The sequence below is a fragment of the Stigmatopora nigra genome, chromosome 8, assembly GCF_051989575.1.
Source record: "Stigmatopora nigra isolate UIUO_SnigA chromosome 8, RoL_Snig_1.1, whole genome shotgun sequence".
In the NCBI taxonomy this organism is placed as follows: Eukaryota; Metazoa; Chordata; class Actinopteri; order Syngnathiformes; family Syngnathidae; genus Stigmatopora; species Stigmatopora nigra.
In genome coordinates, this window is record NC_135515.1 from 10,150,575 (window position 1) to 10,172,510 (window position 21,936).

General features: G+C 37.6%; 1 long non-coding RNA gene across 1 annotated transcript in view; it reads left to right on the plus strand.

Moving 5' to 3' along the window:
• The window catches only part of LOC144200102 (uncharacterized), a 48,790-nt gene that overhangs the window by 9,499 nt on the left and 17,355 nt on the right, over nucleotides 1-21,936 (plus strand). Inside the window, exon 2 of the long non-coding RNA XR_013327043.1 lies at nucleotides 12,696-12,751. This is a non-coding gene — a long non-coding RNA (uncharacterized LOC144200102). The remainder of the gene's footprint in view (nucleotides 1-12,695; nucleotides 12,752-21,936) is intronic.

Here is a 21,936-nt window from a genome sequence, read left to right on the forward strand (position 1 = left end):
AATATTTCAGAATCTTCAAACCCTTTTTATGTAAAAAAAAAAATAGGTACCATATTTGAGCACGTGTGTTCACACGATTGCGTGTGCACACCCTGAATCTTTTACGTTAAATCACATTCAGCGCCCCCCCCATATCCGTGTCACATTACCTTGTACAGTCTAAGCGGCAAATGATTTCCTTCCCTGTTCGTCGTCCCCCTCGCAACCCCTCTCTCCTCCCTCTTGGGCTCCCGCCGCCCTCCCCTCTGCTACACAGTGTAAACACAGTGTTCCAGAGGAATGTTGGACTCCCTGACCTCCATTGCAGTTCACTCGGTTCAGCCTGGCTGTACTGTGCTCCAGCATCAGCAGTAAGCAAAGAAGCAGCAACCCCCTCCCGCTAATGTGCTTCCCCCTCTGGAGCCTCTATATCCACGCTTTCTCTTCTCCCACTTTGCACCACCTCCTCATTCTGCTTTGGCACTTCTTCCTTTTTTCCCCCTCCTATTCCTTTGACCATAACCCCTTTTATACCCAAGTGCCAAAACGTGGGCAATGCATGTGTCCGCAAATGGTTGAAAGTACAAATCACACGCTCAAGCCATTGTGCGTTGTTCTACATTGTCCATACAGGGTACTTCTTTGCCCTCACAACCTCACAGTATGGCGAGTTAACCTCCACTCGCGACATTCTACGGTTCCTAGAAACAGGATACAGCTAGGGACTGTAATATCTCCACTCTGTGAGGTGACCGAGTTCTGAAAATGCATCAGGCTGATCGGCGGTTTGATTACGAAGGTGTCAAGATAGCTACTACATACTTGTTTTGATCACCCTCTTGCCTGCTTGCACTACTTCAGTGACTATTTTAGGTCATTTTCAAAAGAAAAGAAAAAACTTCACCCCATAAAGACCTAACGTTCACATATCCATCATGCTCATCTAGGCCGCAATGTTATCGTTTTGTATATCAGTATCATATTAGTGGTTGCTGATGCTGTTGTCACTGTAATGGTTAATGAGTGACTTCAGTGTGGGCAGCGTGGATCGATTCCTACTCAGCCGTGGTGTTATTGTAAAAATATTATCATAAAAGACAAACAAACACTCTGATTAATCCCATAATACTGCGATTGGCTGGCCCCTGCCTCATGCCCATAGTTAACTGGGATAGGCCACAGCACATCCTGTTACCCCCTGAGGATAACAGTTTGGAAATTGAATGAACCAATAATCCCATAATACTGTTTTATTTTAAATATTTCATAAATTATTGTGAAAATGTAAGATGAATAGGACAAAAAGACATTTAGGCTTTTTAGTTAATCATTTTTAAGTATACAAATGTTTGTTTTTCCTTCCTTTTTTTCAAATTTTAAAACGAAGAAAATATATTTTTTACAGTTTCCTCTTTTTATTTTCAACTAGGAATATAAAAAAAAAAACATTTAAAAAAATAAGTGGGAAAATAGTTACTGTTGGTTGTTTAGATGCCATTGATGACTAAACAGTCAATGAAAGCTAATGAGTTAAATACATGCTCATTAAAGGGTTCAATTCTGCTTGAAATATCTGGGTAGTATACTGAGAATATATACAAATTAAGCCAGCCATTGCTTTGCATTATTTTAGATTGGTTAAAATGTTTTTGCATATTTATACATTCTGCTGGTGTCCTGAAGGCCACATGAGGACTGCCATATGGCGGACAACAAATTCAGTCCATTAGTTTTATAGCAAAGCAGCTGGCTAGCCTGCCTGAACAGCAGGTTTTATCATGCTGGTTGATTAATGTGAATTACCTCGTACATTTCAGATGATATTTCAGAAATAATAAACTCACATTTGTTCCCAGGTCCACAGGAAAATGACTTTACTCTGGAATGAGAAGACACATGCATTTTTTGTTGGTTTAAAATTGGCAAGTGTATTTGTGGTTGACATCACTGTGAATGGACAGGCAGTTGAGTGGTTTGCATGTCGGTCCCAAACCTCTGGGGACCTGGGTTCAAATCAAGGTCGGGTTACCTGTGTGGAGTTTGCATGTTCTGCTCGGGCCTTTGTGGGTTTTCTCTGGGTACTCCGCTTTCCTCTCACATTCCATAGACATGCATGGTAGGCTGATTGGACACTCTAAATTGCCCCTAGCTCCGGCCCAGAGTCAGCTGGGATAGTCTCCAGCACCTCCGTGACCCTAATGAGGATAAAGCAGTTCAAAAAATGAATGAATGAATCACTGTGAATGAAATACTAGAATTTCTGCCAGAATGTACTCAATTACAATTTAACCTATTTATGAACTATAGATAGATGGCTTCTGCTCCCCTCTGCTGGCAGTCGTGCCAAGATCGATTGCAGTTCAAAAAAATGGACAATTTTACATTAACTAATTAATGAATCAATTAATTCATTAATTCATTGATTTGTTCGTTCATCTTAGGCATCGCACCTCCTTTTACATCCCAGCTGACTTTTGTCGAAAGGCAGACTACACCATAGAATGGTCGCCAGTCAGCCCTAGAACACATAGATAGACAGACGACCATTCGCACTCACAATCACATCGTCAACAGAGGGAATTGAGCCCGCACCAAAGATAGGCGAGTGAACACAATCAGGCGACGGACCGATATGCATATAATATAATTAGTTACACTGAAATCTGTATGAACAATTTAGCTATTAGAGAGAGGAAAATAATCCTCCTCAAATGGAGAATCAATTGGTTCAAGGGTAGTACAAATGGAACCATTGAGAAAACCTCAATGGCATTTTTAAATACATTTATATCATTAGGATTTTAAATTGCTCTGATTTTTGTATTGCTCCACTGAGCAACAATAACAGGCAGTGTGTTAAATGATAATGAGATGAAGGAAATTATGACAAATATATATTTCTTTTTTTTTTTACAACTTTGGTAAGTTTAGATTTGACTTGTTGCCTACGTGCCTAAGGGAGACAGTATAAGTCGAGCAGAGCGATTTTGCAGCAGGGGGAAAACTGAATGAGGTAAGGAGGGTGAGAGAGAGAAGCAGATGGTTCGTAATATAGCCTGTTAAATTATTCAGCTAGGCTGGAGTCTAGAGATAGATGGATGGATACGAGCTGGCAGTCAATGCTGCTGAGGAAAGTGGCTCTAAACACAGCGATTGCCTTTTGAGACGAAGAAATGTAATTGCATCAGGTGTGGGCAGCAATTATTGTAGAATATTTAAGCATTCTGTATAAAAATGATAGAAACCTGGATGTCTGTTCCCATCAAACATTCGGAAAAATGTGTAGAAAGTTTGTTACAATGAATACAGTGATTTACAGTAAAAACTATTCATGTCTTATTAGAGGTTTGGCATAAATTTATGTTTTTGTTTTGCAAAAGTCAGATGATATATGACACTTGCGTAGAGCTAAAATAAATGGTGACCAAAAAATGAATACATTAAATGCTTTAAAGAGGCATTCTTTTGAATACTACTACATATTCGTGCAGGTACGTTTAAATATTCACATTGACAATACTATGTTTGCTTTGTTTCTACCGTAGTTCATATGTGCCTCCGGCAAATATTTACTCTGCATGTTCCATATTTTCCCCATTGGCTTTGTACATTATGATTCATGTGTATCTTCCATGAATTTCCAGGACTATTCATAGACTCACACACACCCATGCACACACACTCCAGAGTGGAGGGCTCGGGGGAAATAGAGCAGTGAGGAAGCTACATGCCTTCGTCAGGCAAGGTCTGTCTGGTGCCATGGAAACCAGTGCAGATTACTCCATCCTCTCTCAGCAAGCGAGGAAAAGTGAAGTGGACACACACACACACACAGACACTTATGTATGTATATATGAAATGCATGTGTAGAAATAAGAAATCTATATTTTCCCCTGCCTGTTAAATCAAAACATTTCTATGTAGGTTTTTCTTTTTTTACTGCAAATAAAAGTGCCTGAATCGACAGGTTAGGATGGCAGTGGCAGTTAGAATGAAAAGCAGAAAAGAAGGTGGGGCTCCAGGGGGGTTCTGCTGGTGATGAATGTCAGACTGCTGAAAGGTTTACTTGTGTAAAGGGACCCAGGAAGAATGGTAGGAGAAAATGTGTGGTACATCACAGAGAATGAAGAGTTTTAAACGTTCTTGTAGGCAAAAGAATATTCTAGCTCCAGCACACGAGGACTACTTTAGATTGCTATACACGAAGACAATAAAGGTTTTTGACAAGGCAAGGTTTTTGATGAGGGGTCATTGGTTTAATCCTGGTTATGATGACCCACTCTCAAAGGGTCCTGAATCCTAACGTGGATTTAAAAGTTGAATGAGCAGACATTATACAGTAACATCTTGTTTTTTTGCGCTTAATAAGTCCCGAGACCTGCCGCAATAGGTGAATAACTGCAATCTAGGGATAGTGTTTTTATGGTGACTTTTAAGGTACAGCTATCATTTATACTCACATCACAGAAAGTCAGATCATAATAAATGCTTCTTTCCTCATAGACGTTTTGGAGCTTGTCAGCCAATTTACAGTAATTACTTCTAGTCATATTCATTTCTTAATTTTCAGTCTTTAGTCTCATTTCTGTCATCAGTGACGACAGCTTTACATAGTTGTAGCCTCATGCTTTCATTGTAAGCACCTTAGAAAAGCTTAAATTTGTTAGGATCATATCTATGACCCTCATCTCCTTATTGCATGTATATACGATTTCTTATAAAATACATTGAGTATCACTTATAAGCTTTTTCATAGGACATTGAGCCCTCTTGTAGCCTATTTTCATGACCTGTCGAGTGCAGACAAAAAGTGTTTTTTTTTTTTTTATCTTGCAACCTTTATTTTGAAATTGTGCAGCAAACTGCAGTGCGACAAGGCAGTCAGGGCCTGCTCAAGGACAGCATATGGAAATGTACAGTGGAGAAAAATACTTTGTTGCAAACACCTGTAAACGAGTCAAGCAGCTAGTGGGATTATTTTGCCACACTTTTGTCCATGTAGTCGGAGAATTTGGTTTCAAATAAGCAGAGTGGGTATTCATACACTAGAAAGTGAATGATATTTACCAACTGAAATGGATGATCAATGGATAGATGCTTGAATTGTTCAATGAGGCAAAGCAAAAGTGGAATTTGATGTTTGCAATTTTGTATTTAAGAAGATATCCAGACTGTTTATGAATGAATGTTTTGTAATTAATTGTTAAAATCTTTCCAAACCTCTTCTAATTTAATTGGCAGTTCATTTAATGCTGACTGGTATTGTTTGCACTACATTTAGAACAAAATGAATTCATACTTACACAGCCTTGAAGGCAAACTAGAGCTTCATCTTGATTTCTGTAAATTTATTTTTACTAGAAAAGAAAATGACATTCAGAAATTGCAAATTAAAGAACTTCAGTTCAGTCATTATACCATAATTCAATGTTTCACATGGTCACACTCAAGATAATGATATTCATTATGAGAAGGGTATCAAATATTCTCAATGTTAATGTAGAAAGATCAAGGCTCATAATTACAGCTTGGTCTACCATTTCGGTTTTACACAATTAGTTCCACGAGAAAATCAAACATTTAAAGGACAGTCCGAAATGTGATTGGGTCTGTGACAGTATGCATGATAAGTATCATTCAAATGGACTACTTCCCTTACAATGTCAATTAAAGAAGCAGTCTTTACATTACATAAAATGAACCTTTTTTAAGCTTGGATATTAAAAGCGCATATATCGTTTCCATGTCTTTTTAGACTTTTGGCTCCACCCTTCATTGGGGAGTAATAGAAATGTTTGAAATTGTGTTATTTGACGAGTGTTTGGTGAAATCTGAATCTGAAAAGATAATAGTATTTAATTTGGTGGACGAGTGGTTTGCTGGCCAGCCTTAGAGTTCTGAGATCGAGAGTTTGATCCCAGGTCTGGACCTTCCTGTATAGAGTTTGTATATTCCCTTTGGGCTTGTGTAGGTTTTCTTCAGGTACTCCGGTTTCCTTCCACATCCCAAAACATGCAGCGTTTGAAAGACAGTAGGGTTAACAAATGCCTATTTAGGCAATTTTCTACATTTTAGTATTGTTACTTTTACATATATTTTTACTTGGTTCCCCCGAAAAATGTGAATATTTTTTGTGCATTATTTGGCTGGCGTGACATACACTCAGGTGCAATTTATAGGCTGAAAAATACTGTACTAATTTAGGGAAACATTTCAAAACAGTCCTACATGTAGAAATACACACTCAGTTCTTTACTTACCTTCTTATAGAATTGAATCTTTTTCATGTAAGAGTGAAGCAGACTTTAGCTATAATACGATAAAATAAATGTTATGGATGTTGATATTTAACGTTAACCTCTCTCATTGAACCTTTGACTGTGTTTTGTCACATATGAATCCATTAAAATCTATTTTCAAATAATTTATGTAAAGGGTTACCGATGTACAAGTTGTTATAGAAACCAATACGATAAAATAAATGTTATATATGTTGACATTTAAAGTTAAACTCTCTCATTGAACCTTTGACTGTGTGTTGTCACACATGAATCCATTAAAATCTATTTTCAAATAATTTATGTAAAGGGTTACCGATGTACAAGTTGTTATAGAAACCAATAGGATAAAATAAATGTTATATATGTTGACATTTAAAGTTAAACTCTCTCATTGAACCTTTGACTGTGTGTTGTCACACATGAATCCATTAAAATCTATTTTCAAATCATTTATATATAAAGGGTTACCAATCTACAAGTTGTTATAGAAACCAATATAATAAAAAAAATGTTATGGATGTTGATATTCAAAGTTAAACTCTCTCATTGAACCTTTGGATGTGTTTTGTCACACATGAATCCATTAAAATCTATTTTCAAATCATTTCTAGATAAAGGGTTACCAAATCTACAAGTTGTTGTAGAAAACCATATTCTGTTTGTATTTATATGCAATGAGAAAATGAATTGGAAGCAAATAACAGCCTGTTGGCATAGCTGTAGTTTATTTTCCATGCCCTTCTCAAGGTGATGCCAAGACTATGTGCCATGCTGTGAGTCTTCCGCATTAGAGGCGGGCTGAATTTGGGTGTGGCCTGCGGACATTTCATGATTTCCGAGGCAAAATGCAGCTGTGCGTGTGTTTATTTGTGCATGTGTGTAGTATCTAGTCCCATGTGTCTGAAGGTCACAGCATCTCCATGCTTTGCTTCATGGAGGATTGCCAATGCTGACGGCTGCTGCTGTGAGTCTGGCACATGCGAACCGCCAACCCCCCTCCAAACAACAACACCCTCTTCTACTATAGGGCATTGATTAAAGGGAACAGCTCTACCTCACCTGCTGGAGACAGCCAATACCAATATCCCAGACAGTCCATTTAGCCAATACCAATTCAGGAAGGTTTTACAGAGGCTGGAGACAAGCCAGCAACTACCCAAACAAGTGCCCCTCTTTTTCTCTATGGAGACCAAGGTAAGATCGGGGAAGAGAGAGTGAAGGTTTTTTGGGTCAGGAAATGTTAAGAAAATGGGAGTGAAAGAAAAATAGACAGACGAATAATGAAGCACACATGATGGTGGAGGAAGGAAAATAGTAGGGAAGGACAGAGACATTAAAAAAGGGAGAGACAGATGCAAAAAGATTGAATGTAAGGCTTTCTCAGGATCATTTTTTTACTGACATGCACAAACAAAAATCCTCAGCTTCACCCCAAGATTTTTTTTTAACTGTCAGAATGACAAATCAGGTTGTAAAATTCTAATGACAGGATAAATTTGGAAACTCACTTAAATGGCTGCCACACATGAGCAATAGAAAGATATTTTCAATACTATAATTTATTTTTGATCAAAGTTACTCTGATTTTTCAGGCGGAAGACATCCTGAATTGGTGGCTTTAAAGAATATATTTCTACACATGATCTATATTAATTTGAACCAACGGTGGTTCGGGAGTTTGCATGTTCTTTTCGGGCTTACGTGGATTTTCTCCGGGTACCCCAATTTTCTCCCACATCCCCAAAACATGCATGAAAGGATGGTTTCACACTCTAAATTGCCCTTCGGTGTGAGTGTGATCCTATCTCAATCCTCAGGGTGTGCTGTAGTGCCTGTAGTTAGGATAGCTCCAGCACCCCCTGGGACCCTTATGAGGATAAGCAGTGCGGAAAATGAACAAATAAACTATTCTACCCGTAGGCATAAATGTGATCTCCTCTTGTGAGGGAACATAACATGCAACATTTTATGCTGGATTCATTTTTCACACTATTGAACGTTTTTTAGTGCATGGAAACATGCTTTGAACAGATTGTACACTTAAACAAAAATACAGTATATATCATTTACAGTCACATGAAGCTTTTGTATTCAGTATACGTAATTCCATCACTGTGTTTATGTTGTATCTAATTTCCACTGCCATATGTTATCCGAAGCATATCTCGTTCTGACAGGCCTTTAGTAGCCTGCTGTTCTCAGGGATCACCTCCCCTTGTCCAAATACAAATTGGCCTTACCAGAAAGCCAGCACACTCACATGCATACACACCCACACACAGGATTAGGCTTCATGATCAAGGTTTTTCAGGAAGACATGCAGTCAGCCTCCACACACACACACACCTTTCCTGACGTTGTCAAAAATGAGTTATTTTCCAAATATCCATTGTGTTGACATTTACCTTATCGAGTGGGAAGAATTCTACTATGAAACCACTACTATCCTTTTTGACAACAGTGATAGGAGTGATGTGAATACAAGGAAATCACTGTTAATATTACGTCCTTTTTGCTATAACATAACTATTTAAAATATACAATAAAATATTTTATAGTTTTTCAAAGATTTATTGTTAATGAGCCAATGGATTTCAAAATTAGATTTCTTTGACTAATAGGCTTGATGAAAAATGTGTACTATATAGCCTTGTTCATACTTAAAATGTTCACCATGTGTCAACTCTATGCAATGGCTGTTTGAAAGACAAAAACAAACATATCAAGTGGAGGCGTTGTTGTGATGTAGAAAAGTGACTGATTATTTCGTAGTTGGTACTCACCCACTCAAAAACATTCTGCAGGTACATTTTCAGATTTCAAACGCACGAGATTCAGCCAGGCATATTATCTTCACGCGTGCATAGAAAAAGCAAAACTTGCCATCTGTTGCCGAGATGCGAGTTGATCCACCTGAACCAGATGCTCAAAATTAGATTTTTTTTGCCTTCGAAATTAAATATCTCATCAAAATTTTGGAAGGCTTATTATGTTGATGTTTAACTCACGGAAACATTCCCTTCAAGGTTTGCTTCTCAAAAATGTCGTTTGAATTGAAGTCAAAGCTTTTATTGTCATTATACAAGTACAATGAGAATTAAAGCTTTCACCACAAAGTACACAAATAACAACAACAAACTAACTAACAGATAAATACAAATAAATAAACAATCAATAAATAAGTCATAAATAACTAAGTAGTAGTTAACAGTACTCACAGCTCTAGGGTCCCGGGTTCAAATCCAGGTCGGTCCACCTGAATGGAGTTTGCATGTTCTCCCCGGGTCTGTGTGGGTTTCCTCCGGGTACTACGGTTTCCTCCTACATTAAAAAAAACATTCATGGGAGGTTGATAGGACACTCTAAATTGCCCCTAGTTAAGTGTGTGAGTGCGAATGGTTGTCCATCTCCTTGTGCCCTGCGATTGGCTGGCCACCGATTCGCTTCTGAGTCAGCTAGGATAAGATACAGCACCACCCGCGAGCCTAATGATGATAAAGCGGTTTGGAAAATGAATAATGAATGAAAAATGAAAAAAAATCTCAAAATACTTAACTAGTAAATTCCATAATAAGTTTTCGCTGTCATGATAGGAAGTGTATTGCACAGCTGGCTACTTTTGCCCTTGTAAATGTGATTTTTGTCCCAAAACTAAACTACAATGCCTTGTTCTGTTAAAAAAAATCTTCAGAACACTCCTCTAGAATTTGTTTGAAGTTCTGTTCTTTATTCTGTTTGAAGTTCCTCTTTGACAGCTTCATTTGTGAAGTGTTTCAATTAGACAGAATATTTCTGCTGACATACACTATCTCAACACTGAGACTGTCTCACTCGAACATTAAAGCCTGGACTTAAGGAAGTCATCACAAACCTCACCAGGGAAAGACTCAAACTTGTGTGCACATTGCATGCAAACACTAAAAATAGAGGCAGCACTCCTCCAAACTGGTTAATACTCCTCACCCAGGCAGTTTCATTTGCATAGCTTTAATGTTTTCTTTATTTCCCTTCCCTTTTTCTATCCTGTATCTTTTTGTTCAGAACCAGATTGTTTTGGGAAAAAAAAGTCTCCGGGGAGCTTATGCTAGTGCATGTGGGAGGGTTCTTTTTTGCCAGAAAAGTAACACTGAAAAGATTAAAACGAACAATTGTAGTAATTAGACATTTTGGAAATATGAGACATCCCCGTAGCCACCTCTTTTTTTTTTTTAGGATCTACAATACTCTCCATCTGCTTTGTGAGAGTGAATATAAAAGCATTGGGCCGCTTGGAGGGCCATCTGGGCTGAGACGCTCCCACCGCTCTGAGGCCACTCAATAGTCCCCACTGACCAGCAACAGGCTGGCCCTATCTTATAGAACAATGCTGATTTCAGTATCAGCAGAAAAGCCTGTATGAATAGTTTATTAAACTTTTCAGAGATTGGTTGGTTGGATAGAATCAGTTTTGGAGCTTTCTTTCCAAGTTTCCACAGTGCTTCTGTGAAACTCAAGGGAAATATTTTTGTGTGTTCAATGTCTATTTGACTCTCGAACTAGATTTTTAAATACCGACTAAAAATGTAAGTATACATTGTAATAATGGACTACAGGTTTTAAAGTGGAACCAGTATGAGAGCATTCCCCTTTCATATTGATAGATGGCTCACTTGTAGATGCCAATTTTGCCAGACTGAACAAGAGTGACTTGTTGAGCCAACATTGATTATTCTGATTACATCCAGGATTCCATTCTCATTTCGTCTATTAAATATGCCAATGTGATAGAATCCCCTCGATGGAGTTGTAGAAAATTAATGTTTGCCGGCTTTTGCAGCTGTGCTTGCATCGCTGCTTGAGGGCAAAAATAGAGTCTAAGAGCCTGCCGCACATCGTAACCCTTAAAGCAGGAATCTGTGTCGCAGTCATCACTGTCATCCAAAGTAAGTGTCAATAAATGCAGCTCTGTCAAGGTTGCGAGGTGACAGTAATAGTAACGGCACCTGCAGCATAAAGCTCACCCTCAGGCAAATCTGGCTATTGACTGACTGGAGCTTTAGACACAGCTACTTATTCCACATCCTCAGAGTCTCAGCAAAAAAAAAAACAGACCACATATTGTTACAAAGGCTCACCATATCTGCTCTCCTGCTGTGAAGCTGCATTTTTGTTTTAAAAGGCGAAAGACTACACATTTTAATGAGCAATACAAGTCAGTACAGCCTTTGAGGAGAGTGGAACCACTGTTTATTCCGAAGTCACACACGCCACATGGGGCAAGGCACTGTGCTGATGGAGGCAAGCTATATCGCAAACTCGAACAGTGGGTTTGCAACCCTGCTGGGTTTTGAGGTTTCATTTCCTGATGAGGAGTGACGATGTCCTTTGTTCTGAGGGCATTTGTGTTTTGTCTCAACAGGATTGATTAGTATGCTTCCAACCAACGTGCGTAGGGATTAAATGTTAAGTTGAATTCAAGTTCATTCTTCTTGGTTCGCATTTATTCCCAACTTTTCCTTCTTTTTTTTTTTTTTTGCCTCCGCCCGCGGGCTGTCTATCAACTTTGACTTTTCTTCTCTTTCTTACCACCAGTCATCCAAACTATATAAGCCCCCAGCCAGTGAAAGAAAACTAGGCACCATGCCAGCTATCCAGGGCGCCAGTTTGGTTGGACATCAGTAGCATTAAAGATATGTTATCCACCCGAGTATATCTGCCTGGCTTAGAGCCCTGATCCTCTGTTCCCCTCCACCTCTCATATGATGTCCCTTGATTCCATTAGACCCTTCTTGCTTTATCAGCATGGTACCCAGACATTCAGTATAGTGCTGTAGGTTGCTTAAAATACATACACAAATGAATGAGCATGGTGCTTGAAATAACTGCTTTCTCATCTGGAGCCAAGCCACCCTGGTGGTCAGCTCATTGTCTTTCAAGAGACAGGAGAGAGAAAGTACAACGTAGACCTCTAATAATACCGGTTTAATGATTCCCTGACGGCAATCAGTCTGCGTTATTCCTTTGCACATTTGTAGAATAATGTTTCTAATGAAGGTGTTCGTGTTGTGTTATCGTTAGCCTCGCAATGGACCTAACGTGCATTCCATCATGGTTAAAAATATATGCCCTCCTCTTTCGCCATTTGCCTTGCCCTCATTATTTCCTCTTTAATATATAGTATGGCTTCAAGGGTTATCCTTAATCATTTTTTAATGCGATTTCTAGGGCTTTGTTGGCTATTGCGATCTGTATATTTTGATTGTGTCTTTGTTTTTGACTTGTTGACAAAGAGATGAGCACCTCTATGATTTCGAACCACTTGGGGACACTTTACATACACATTGAGTCAGAATGTACTAATTGAACACTATTCATTTGGCTATAAATTGTACATGTGACAAATTAAGTTGACCTTTTATTGACTGCAAATGTTTGCTGTTTCTTTTTTTGTCACAGACATAGTCTGGGATATCAGATGACGATTCAAGGGGCCCAGCAACAGAGTGTAATCGGTATGTATTTTCTACACAAGAGCATTTAGGGGTTCAAAATGTCACTTTTTTTCTTATATTGTTTTTTTTTTCCACTATTGACTTTTTCCAATGATACACAGAATGATTCCATCCATGCATATGTGTAGGGAAAATGTACTAAAAACATTGTTTGATATCAATTCAATCAATATCAACTATAAATTAATGTTAACATAATCAGGAAGATTCTAAAACCCATAGCCAGTGATAGATTGATAATCAAATAAACATGTAAATATATATATATATATATATATATATATATATATATATATATATATATATATATATATATATATATATACATATATATATATATACATATACATATATATATATATATATATATATATATATATATATATATATATATATATATATATATATATATATATATATATATATATATATATATATATATATATATATATATATATATATATATATATATATATATATATATATATATATATATATATATATATATATATATATATATATATATATATATATATATATATATATATATATATATATATATATATATATATATATATATATATATATATATATATATATATATATATATATATATATATATATATATATATATATATATATATATATATATATATATATATATATATATATATATATATATATATATATATATATATATATATATATATATATATATGTATGTATATATATATATATAAATAAATGTACATATTGCCAATGTTTTTGCCAGTGGGAGGCAGCAAAGCACTCACCAAAGTAAGAAAAATGTTATGACACACCAAGTAACAAAAATGCTACAAAAGTTGTCAGAGGTGGGGTGGCCCGGTGGTTGAGTGGTTATCGCGTCACAACTCATAGCTCTGGGGTCCCCCTCGACCCTAGTGAGGATAAAGCGGTTCAGCGCGGGGAATCACTGCCCTATGGAGTATACGCGACTGAAAAAGCAATATCCCAAAATATGGAGGAAAATTACTTAAAGTATAGGCATCAAGATTCAGAATGTGATCTGCAAATAAGTTACAAACAGAATCACTAGATTATACAGTAACACTTTCTAAATCCTTTATAATTGCATCATTATATTCATTTATTTTCCAAACCACGTATCCTCACAAGGGTAACAGGGGGTGCTGGAGCCTATCCCAGCTAACTACGGCACTCTGAATCGGTGGCCAGTCAGTCACAGGGTACAAGAAGATGAACAATCATTCATGCTCACACTCTTAGCATGTGGCAATTTAGAGTGTTCAACCAGCCTACCCTGAATGTTTTTGGGATGTGTGGGGGTTAGGGGTGTACCCAGGAAAAACCCACGTAAGCCCAGGGAGAACATGCAAAGTCCTGACGGTGAGGAACAACCTGGGATTGAACCCTTGACCCCAGAAGTGTTTTTTCCTCTTATCTTATTCCATCCATTTTAAACTGTGCTGTCTGGTTGTAGCCTATGGATGGATGGGAAATATATAACCACCATCTAAAAGCTGTGAGTGGAGTCGCACCATGTGAGAGAATTGTGACTCTTTTTTTCTCACTCAGGTTTTTGCAGTCGTTAAAATAGCAACCAAGGCCTCACATTGGGGGGCACTAGGTTCAAATCCAGTTCGGTCCACCTGTGTGGAGTTTGCATGTTCTCCACGGACCTCCGTGGGTTATTTCCGGGTACTCCGGTTTCCTTCTACATTGCAAAGAAATGCAAGGTTGACTGATTGGACACTCTAAATTGGCCTAGTTTGAGCGGGAATAGTTGTTTGTCGACTTGTGCCCCGCTATTGGCTGGTCACCAATTCAGGGTTCTGACCTGAAGTCAGCTGGGATAGGCTCCAGCACCCCCCACGGCCCCAGTGAAGATAAAGCGTGTAGAAAATGAGATGAGAGGTGAAAAGTTTTACCAAAATGGGGATGTTGACCCATTTTTTTGCTTTTGAGTGCCACAAAAAATATGGAGGAACTAAAAACACCACCAGGCATTTATCAACCAATATCATTAATTGTTTGTAATTCTTATTTAGTTTTTCTTATCAGTCGCATCCTCTTGGTAAAATAAGACCAATTTAAATGCAGGTGATGCAGAAATAGATTAATTACCGCTGCATAAATTAGGAAATGCTTGAAATCTCAATATAAGAATGAGTCTTTCGCATCAGGCAGAAATAGAGAAAGCAGAGGTAATAGCTCTCAGCTTTCAGCGCCAGTACCAGCTGTGCCCGATCCAAATGGGCACAGACAGCTATTCAGGCCACACAGGGTCAGATGAGGACACAACAAACACGGAATGGGGGGAGGGGCGGCAAGAAGGGAAAATGGAATCATGAGGAGGAGGGGGGGGTAGCGAGCGTATGATGAAGAAAAGAAAACAGGAGAAATAAGAGAACTACAATTGGTCGTCAGGTTTGCAAAGAAATCTTCTTGTAATACAGGCCTACTATATTTGCTGAACGTATTGTGATGTAAAAGTCTGCCAATGAAGATAATACGAGAATTATAACAACGGCAAGAATACGAAAGGGCGTGGCAGCTTCGTACAGTACATGATGAGCAATACTATCAGTTCAATGGGATTTCAGTTTACTAAGCCACATTGAACCTAAAGTTACTTTATCAGTCATATAGGAGTGGGTTAATGTGTGACTGTATAGCTCTATAGTACCTTCCTTATATATGATAATTTGATTTTTTTTTTTTTTTACCCGAATAATGTAATTAGACAAGGTGGAGGACTTAACTGTGTTAACTTTGATTTATCCAGAAGAAAAGATTTAAGTTGCTCCACAAATGGTCAGGTGAAATTGAACTGAAAGTATATATTAGTCTATTTTCATCTCCTTTGTCAGATACATTTGGGTTGAATACAGTATAGCTTATTGAGGCAGTGATGAATGAACATGACCTAAATGTACTTACCGCAACATGGTGGCAGTTATGCTGGTGTCCTGAACCGTAACTGGTAGAGAGGGTGGGTAACTCCAAGGGAGACGTCACCAAGTGCTTGTCCACTTCTTTTTTTTACAGTCTTTTGCAATCTTAATACATTTCAGTTGTGTATTTAAGCAGTAAAGGCCCACTATCATGTGGGGCGTTACTGAAGTCGATAGATTTGACTACGCCAAGTCACAAGCGATAGTCCTTTTCTTCATATAATCTGCACAAAAAAAAGCAAAAAAAATGTTTTAATCCTATTATGCTGTTGGCTAGGAAACTACACTTGTTACAGAGTTACGTCACTGGCGTTTGGTGTCTTTGTGGACTATATCCACTTACATTTAGTTTCACTTCGGCCAGCGTTTCTTGGTATTTATACTTGTTGTGTAGGAAATTAGAACAAGAATACCGATATAAGCCTCTATTTTTTTTCATGTCTGATCGAGTGGTGAACTATATGAATAAAACACAATGAAGGATGTGAGGTAGCTGGCAAATTCAGTTATTTTAATCGGAATATTTTCCTCAAGACTACTTTGGTGACAAATGTGTGTGGCTAGTCAGTCTCCTTGTTTTTTTTTTATTTATTTTTTAGCTAAACTAAAATAAAATATATCCTAAATTCTCTATTTTATGAAAATGCAGTTTATATTAGTCTACTGTATATATAAACATATCCAAACAGTCAAATCCACACGGGTTTTTGAATTTTAAGTTTGATTCCTGACCATGTTAACAAAAATGTTTCAAAATAATGGTTGTGTCAATCGTTATACTAGACACACAAAAAAAATATTATTCAGTATATGGTGATGGAAGGGTGAAATTCAGTAGCCTCATCATGAATTAAACTTTGGATTTGGATCTTCCTTCTCACATGAGCTTATTGAGTAATGCTTGATTTTTATTCATAATTATGCTTCATTTTTTCATTGATAAAATCATATTTCACATTGAATAAGCATTATTTGTTCCACGATCTTTACTACAACAACCAAACCCCTAAAAATATTATAAAAGTATATTAGTTTTATATCAAATATGTATGAAAATGTATATTTTATATTAAAATAAAGGTGTTGGAAGATAGCAAATTGGAAAACAAATATAACATAGCAATTTAAAAAATTGCCAGATACAGTAAAGTATACATACATTTTGGGGACATGTGATTTAATTTGATGTTTTGTAACTTGGATTGCTTTTTGTATCTTGGAATAAAGGGGTTCCCATCAAAGCTTTTCATAACCTGAATATTTCATGAGATATTTCGTAACTGTACCACTGTACTACGTAGTCAGGGACAATCAAAGCTGTTTCAGTTAATGGTGAATGCCTTTTAGAAGTATTCATCCTATTAAAAAAACACTGTAGTGTTTGGAATGATGACTTTGTTAAATATGAAGAAAGAAAATCAAAATTTGCCAATTCAGTGCTTTCCAAATATACAGAACATTCATGTCCTGTTCCATTTTTCCCATTTAAAAATCTGTTTTAATTCCCAACTATTCGACCGCCCCCCCAATTGGACAAATAAGATTGCCCGTCACCCATAAGAAATAAAATTGCTGAAATCTGCTAATTGATGCGGCCATATAAATGGGATCCATCTACTTGGAGGTCTATCACATGGTTGGTCCGTTGGATGCCACCATTTTATTTCAAATAGCCCATAGGGAAGATTAGGGGATACTTTTGTCCGACAGCCGTGGCTGAATGGAGAGAGAGAAAAGGGAAATTTAGAGAGTTTGAGAAAGAATGAGGCAGTGCAAAGGAAACTGGGCGATGAAGAGCCACAGGGAAAGGAGCTGAAAGAAAAGAGGGCTAAAAAGGGAGGGAGAGGAAAGCGATAGAGAGAAGCCAAATGTGTCTTGGGAAAGTTTTGGGGCTGAGGTGCATTGTAGGAGAGTAAAGAGGCTGTTAGGGGGGTCTGAGGTGTGGACTAATGCCAGTGATTGGAGGAGGTCTGCCGCAGCCGTGCGTGAGCAGAATAACCCAGATGGACGGAGGAGTAGAAAAGAGGAGTAATGATGTGTAAGGTAAAGACAGACAACTTTAGATAGAGAAAGACAATATATCGTTTCAAATCGAAGAAATATCTATTCCTACTCTCGTAACATTGCTGAAAGGTGTGATCAAGTACCAACAGGTTAGTCCAAAAAGAAGGGAGAGGAGGGTAGTCTCTTGGCCGGCCCACTCCACCCTTTGTTTGTCTTGTTTTCATTACCCCGCATTATGGAAATCATTATATAATCAGATGAAGAAACACAAATCAGATCCTGAATTTAAGATTTCATTGACTCTTAGAAAGTAAAAAATAAAATAAACTAGGAAGAAAAGGGGAAATGTTGTGTTTTATGGGAAAATTACGTCTTTTCTTTTAGTCCACTATGAAATGGATAGTAAAGAAGAGTAAATTATTCTTTTAGTTAAAATATTAGGATAGTTAATATTGAAAAAAAAAGGATACAAAAATAGCCAGTAAGTGGGCATCATCATTATAAGATGATGCTGATAGAAGTACTTCATTTTTTTTCTCTCAAAAGCAATCATAGCTAGTTGAAAAGTAGAGATGTGTCATATTTTAGCACACGACAATGTTTTGAGAGGATTCTTAAACTAAAAGTAATGGTATTTTTTTTTTTAAATCAAGAAGTGGCTTTTTGTTTCAAATTGCCAAGGTCGTTAAATTACATTTAAGCTGACACCAAGTCATTACTTCAAAACTCAGGTTTAAAAAGGTGCTGCACTAATTTTCGCACTATTATGCTTTCAACCCTAAAAAAATGAAAGTCATGTAATGAGTCTTGTCAAAAGATTTTTGATGATAACATTTTTGCTTGCAAAATCTGTTTAATGAGGAGAAATATTTAGTCTTATAAGTGTTTTAGTGTTTTAAAATGTTCCACAGTGCTATTTCATTTAAATTTTATTACAGTGTGTATTCAAGTCCCAAGTACATGCATTCTATTACTGTTTTTGAGTATTTTAAATACCTTTTGGACTCCAAATAGTGAATTGTATTTCTTCGTCTTATAGCTGAACACAACTTGACGCTTGCATTTCAAAAGGTAAGTTATACAAATAATAATAAATAATAGGTTTTTAGGACTTAGAGTGTATGTGCGCCTCGATAAATCAAAAGTCTGGCCTGCAAATGCCTTCTTGTTTTCAAATACTCATACTAGGGCAAAGTAGTGGAAAAAATGCTATTTGTTTTATGGAATCATTCCAAGAAATGGCTGTATATGTGTGTGTCAGTAAGTCTGCTTGTAGCTGTCTGGGAAGCTTGGAAGAAGAGATACAAATCCAAGTGTATATGTGAAAGAGAGAGGTGGGGTGTGTAGGGAGGAGAAAAGCTGAGTGAGTAGTAGCTATACCTGGACTGGACTGTCCCTCTTGCATGTAAGTCAGAGGGGTGTGGAGGGGGGCAGGAAAAAAAGGAGTGTAAGCAGAGAGGAGGGGTGGAAGGAGGAGAGAGAAGATAGGAAGGAGGTGTTGGGGTGACAGGAGGACGGCTTCATGGCTGCTTTTTCTTTTCGCTGAATTTCCACACTCCCATTTCTCTCTCCTTTCCTTTTCCTTTTTTTTGGGGTGTTTTTGTTGCTTCATTCAACTATGCAAGTGAAGGAGTTGCAAAAGAATAATGGACAGTTTGAGGAAAGAGAGAAATTCAAGATATTTTTGGAAGGGCCTGGATGCCGCTTCAGTTGTGGGCCGGTTTTGGCATTTGATGTTTTTTAGTGTAACGTGGTAGAAATAGCTTTCTGGTAGTTTTGCCGAACTTAGTTTACCATCCCAAAAGTTTTTTTTCTCCCTGATTGTCATTAATTCTCCCCTCCTTTTCCCTCCCAACGAGTCCCTCAGACTCTCCTCTGCTTTTTTTTCTCCCTCCGTCTCTTTCCCTCCGACGAACCTCGTCCGAAGCTGCTTTTACTCTTTCTTTCTCCGCATTTGTTTTTCTTTTGTGCATGTCTTAGTTTTACTGTTTTTCGGTGGGTCACTAAGGACATAACTACATAGTCCTAGCTTAGTGTGAAAGGCCCTGACTTGAGAAAGCTTTGGAAAAGAGAGAAGCAGAGAAGCAAAACGGGTAAGTCATGCTTCCGAAATGATGTGTTTCTACTTCTGTTAGAATGCTTTCAAATCTGCCATTCATGACATTTACCAGTCATGATTGTATTGTGGCCTAAATTCAAAGCTGCTCTTTTACCGAATATGAATCGGACTCCACTAAGTCATAACAGCATGCCATGCTTCACATCTTCCTACTTCACCTTCATTAAACCACTGAAACACACACACGTGAACGCGCATACACGCTGTTGCCGGGTAGATTTTGGTGGGCGCCGTACAATTCGGAATATTGCAGGTGCTCTCTATTAGCTCTATTCTTGTACTTTTATGATCCTTCTTGCAACACACACACACACACACACACACATACACACAGAGTCCTGCAGCTTCGGCAGGAATTCTGTGGACCCGGCAAAATTCTTTTGTTCGGGCTACTCTCAAGGTGTCTTTCAATACGCTGGCAAAGACCCACTAACATACTTTCGGCAACTTGGCAACAGCTTCAAAGTCAGACGTCTCATTTAAATTCTGGTGAAGGGAGGAGAAGGAGAAAGCAAACTTCAGACAAGTGCCTTCAAATTGAAAATGGCCAGCTCGCGCTACAAGTCTACAAGTGTTACTTTGTCGCTTGGACTTGTACTTGTAGGAGAGCTCGGCTGACAGGGACTTCTTTAAATGTTATATTTATTCTTTATAATAATTACATATTGACCCTCACTTTCTTCCTTGCTCTCTTTCAACATTCAATTGGAAATGTCAGTCGTATAAAATATGAGAAAATTAAATACACTAAGGCCTATTTTAAGGCGGCGCGATTATAAAATGGCTTCAGAACTTCATTTTTTTCTTTTTGATGAATTAAAATTACATTAGTTTACAGAAAAAAAGGATCCTGGAACAGACCCATATGCCCTTTTTGGTTCAAAACAATCTGTTTTTCTGCTTTATCGCTCGACATTTTTATACATTCCTTCCTCACTTCACTTGCATGTTATTTACACTTGGCTGCATGACTCTTTAAATGCTACATCCACTTTTCTAGCAATCAACAATGGAACTGCTCTGTCTCTCTATCTTGGTAAAGAATATAATCAGATCCATTTCCCGTTAACATTTTTTTTTCCAATCTGTTATGCCGACGGAAGTATGAATTCCTTTGCTCACAGCCCCAAACCCGTAGATCCGAACTTGTGTTAATTGACACCACAAGCTTGTATCTACAGGTCTGCGTCTGCGTAGCTCCGACAACCTGAGCAGCATCACCTTAATATTCTCCATCTCCGACTTAGAAATTATTAACATAAACACTATGAGAATCAAAACCTTTCATTTGTATTCCCCCCTTTTTTTTCTTATATCAATGTAACTCCTATCATCGAAGTTGTGTATAGTATTCCGCAGGTTTTTGGACCCTCCCTAGGGTTTATTTAACGCTTTAATGACCTGATTCAGAACGTCCATTGTGATATAATATAGCAATAAATCATAGATGGTTAGTGGGTGTTACAAAAAACTCAATCCTAATTTTATTTACCGATAAAGTTGAAGTTGCTTGCTGCCAGGTTGAGGTAGTAGGTTGTATAGTTTAGAATTACACCATGGGAGATAACTGTACAACCTCCTAGCTTTCCCTGAGGCATGCACCACACACTACGTACATGAACAATTAACATTAAAACATACATTTCAACACATTATCATGCAATTTGTAATTGGTGTAATTGCAACAACTGCATTTTTTGACAAATTGCAATTTGACATTGTTGCAAAAATGAGATTTTAGTCGCTTCCAATACACTTTCAATTTGGTGGAAATGTGCTGTAATGTTGCTTTTTTTGGAATGGTTAACCTTTTCAGTTGAATACATAAAAAAAAATGGAACAAAGAAACATACAGCAATTTTGAAGATGAAATTCAGCCCCCTGAAATCAGTGTCACAAAATCTTTCTCTCTCTCTCTCTCCCTCTCTTTTGTGTTCTTTAATTATTATTTAAACACCAACAAAGCGTCATCAGCAGCAGCAGTAGCATCAACAAAAAGAGTGGAATCTACCCAGTCGCTTCTAGAAAATCATATCCCCAACACAAAAATAATACCCCATCTAAAACATACAAAGTCCTGCACGGTTTCGGACTCATTCATTCCA